We start from the raw sequence: 3,885 nt of genomic DNA, 5'->3' as shown, positions 1-3,885 counted from the left end.
GAGGCAAATGACCAGAGTCCATGAGAAGCTGTGACCCCAGAAGCTGAGCACCCAGCGGACCCCTATGAGCAAGGCAGGAGAATGCAACAGAGAACAAGAGCCTGAGTGTAGATTGGGAGGGGGTATCTCAGAAGCCAAGATTAGCTGGCCTGGGTATAAAGCTGGGCAAAAAGAAGCCAGACTAGACAACTGAAGGAAAAACGTAAAAACTAAAGACAAAAAAATAAAAGTATGTCAAGTTGATAAGAAAGAAAGAAAGATCAACAAGGCCTCATAGAAACAGGTGAATTATTTATTAGTATTAGAAAGTGAGATTATAGAAAATTGAAATAAATTCTGTGCCTGAGAGTTCATGGGAAAGGCTGGCAGATGGGAGACAAATATAAATTTTGGGAGGGGAGAAAGCACAGCCAGAAAAAGTAAGGGAGCATGTGTAGCTGTTGGTATAAAGACTATACTACCTAGAAGGTGATAAAGCATAAAGTTTGGAACAACCACAGCCTACTATTCAAAAGTGACAGAGGAAAAAAAAAGAGAGATTTCCCTTTAAACTGCACCCTAATGACAAGAAAGAAACCCATTCAATATCTTACTTAGTAACTAGATGAACATCCAGCGCTCAAAACATCATTCTGGAATCAGAGGGAGAGAGAAGAAAGAGAGAAAGGCTCACCCAGCATTCCTTGTCAGGAACCTCAGGCTCGTGATATGACTGGCAGGAAGACACAAAACATTCCTTGCACAGACTGAGGGCATTCATCTTTGCATCCTCAGTACCCAATACAAGCACCAGTCACCTAGCAGTTTCTCAATAAGTTGTCTTAACTATATGAAGAATAAAAGTTTCTCTCGAAGGATAAAAGCAAATAAAGAAAAATGGAGAAGTCTGTATTACTAGGTGAAATCTCTGGGAAATTATCAGGAATAAATAATTATAGAGTAAAAACTTACATTAAGGCTAACTTTTAGATTTCATTTTAAAGCATTTTGAAATAAACCTTTGCAAAGCTTTTAGCCAGTAATTCATCACTCTAAATTGCGGGCCTGGTAACCATTTCCAGCCAGTCTTAAGAGAGTAGTTAAGAGAGAAATATAAAATTTCAAATAGATCCTGACTATGGAAAAGAAACGATTTTGGAGAGGGAGAAATTTTTCTTTTTTAAAAGACAAAGCAGAAAGCTACCATCTTCTGATAGGAAAGACTAAGTTTCAAGGAAAACTTGAATTCAGGAAAGATAGAAGCTTGAAAGTCGTAGAGAATAGTAGACCATCCTGAAAGGTAAGAAGGCAGAAGGGCTATCAATTTAATTACTTATGTTGACCTCTGTTGATGAAGAAATGCTGACAATTGAGGATATATGGCCAGAAGGGACCAGACATCAGATTGTCTGAAAGTCACAAAGCTGTAGTCATATCATGATAAGGGACTGTATTAGTGCAGGTTCTCCAGAGAAACAGAACCAACTGGGTGTATAAAAAGAGATTTATTATAAGGAATTGGCTCACACAATTATGGAGGCTGGGAAGTCCCACCATCTGCCATCTGCAAACTGGAGACATAGGAAAGCCGGTGGTGTGAATTCCAGGCTGAGTCCAAAAGCTTGACGAACAAGAAAGAGCATCAAGGGTGTAAGGCCCAGTCTGAGGGCTGAAGGCCAAGGCTCAGTTCAAGCAGTCAGGTGCAGAGAGAGAGAAAGTGAATTCTCCTCTCCCCCGCTTTTTTGTTCTATTCAGGCCCTCAATGGAATGGATGGCGTCCATCCACTCGGAGGAGGGGAATCTGCTTGACTCAGTCTACAGACTCAAATGCTAATCTCATCTGGAAACGCTCTCTCACACACACCCAGAAATAATCTTTAGCCAAAGATCTGGGCAACCTGTGATCCAGTCAGGCTGACGTACAAAATTAGCCATTAGAGAGACTGATTCAAAGAAAGTGATTCTGAGAGAATCTGAAAGATACGCTCTGCTGTAAACCAAGGTTAAAGACGTACTGACCCATATCTAACAATAAAGGGCACAGATTTATAGATTAAATAAGGCTTTCTTTAAAAACTGTTCTCTGAGTGAAAGAAAATACAGGCTCTTCTTTCTCAGTGATCTGGCTGGAGAATTAAGCCAAACCGGGAGAACTGAGAGGGCGTATACTGATTATAAAAGACCTTCTCTGGTACTGAATTCTGCAAACCTAGAACTTGAACGAATGGTGACAGGAAAAGTCACGGCAAGAACAAGTTTCATTAAAAACCTGAAATATTAATTGAATTCTGTTCTTCAGAGTGGAGAGCTCTCAAGATAAATGAATCAATATAGAACTGGATCTTCTCTTTTTCTTCAGAGCGGAATTCACCCCAGCCCCTCGATAACACACACACACACACACACACACACACACACACGTGCACATATTGGATGGGCTTTGTCTTCTCAAATACAGCTCTGGCAAAAGGCTGGGTGCAAATGGCAAGTGGATGGGGAGTCAGGGTGCTCTGACGGTCTGAGGTAGACTGACTCCCTTGGGAGCCATGCTTCAGGAAGGAAGACAGGAAAGATGCCAGAGAAGCCAGAATTCCCTGCAGGATTGTATGGTAGGTCTCACAGAACACCCTCGATTAGACGGGACCAAGAGACACTAAGGTGGAAGGAATCTCCTGCATCTATGTGTTCAACAAGCAGTTACCGAGCACCTACTGTATGTAAAGCCCTATTCTTGGTACTTGGGCTCTGTCCCAAACTTAGAATGCTAAGCAGATGTCATTGTCACCAATGAAGTGTAGTTGAGTTACAGTGAGAAGAAGAAGGCAGACAGTGAAGGCTGAGATGAAAATGAGAAAATGACTGCTCTCTGTCTGCTAAGAAATTGGAAAATTAAAGCTGGAGTGTTAGGGTGCGTGGACAAATCTTTGCATGGATGGGTGGTGCATAGTTTGCAACAGGCATTGACTTGAGGAAAGGGACTTCTCTGCATTTTGACACAATTTTTTAAATTAGCTTTCTAATGTACTACTACAAGACAGGATGATAGAGTAAACTTCTCAGGTCATCCAAGATTTAAAATTTTCTATGCTTGTGTTTTCTATCTTGCCTTATTTGTAGACTATTTCTATTCTTAAATATGCCTAACACTTAAAAGGGGCAAGTCATCAAATTAAGCAACTTGAGGCTCAAAGAATGAATAAGACAAGGCCTCTGCCTTCAAGGGGCTCATAACGGAAGATAAAGTACCCAAATAATATTCTATTTTTAAGTTGCTATCAAAACAATAAAAATAAACCACAACCAAAAACTACTTCAAACCAGGCAATCAGAAAAGTTGTGGTGGATTGATTGCAAAAATTTTCCCAACTCTTCATTCTTCTACCCACACTCATTGAAAGGTGATTTCGCAGTTCCTTCCATCAAGGCGTAGAGTCTAGTTACCTTCCCCTTGAACCTGACTTGACCTTGTGACATGTTTCAGCCAATAGAAAGTGGCAGAAGTGATGATGCGCCAGCCCTGAGCTTAAGCTTCAAGGGGCCTTGCACATTTCCTCTTTCTCTAAGATCCCTGTCTCAACCCTGAGCCCAAGCTCAAACTAATCTGCCGGAGGATGAGAGACTGTGTGGAGGAAAGCCGAAGGCTATCCTAGGCTGCCTCACAGTCAGCCAACACCCTTACATGTGGAAGAGCTCAGCCAAGATTGGCACACCTTTCTGCCATCACACAGCTGTCTGCAGGTACATGGATGAGCCCAACTGAGATCATAAGAACCATGCAGCTGACCTGGAAACTTGTGAGGACAAATAAATGTTTACTGTAGTATGCTACTCAAGTTTGGTTATTTGTTACTCAGCTTTATTGTGACAATTGATAACTGACACCAAAGCTTTCATGAGGTAATAATC

Source organism: Equus asinus, chromosome 2 (assembly GCF_041296235.1).
Source record: "Equus asinus isolate D_3611 breed Donkey chromosome 2, EquAss-T2T_v2, whole genome shotgun sequence".
Lineage (NCBI taxonomy): Eukaryota > Metazoa > Chordata > Mammalia > Perissodactyla > Equidae > Equus > Equus asinus.
Note: the sequence above shows the minus strand (reverse complement) of the source record.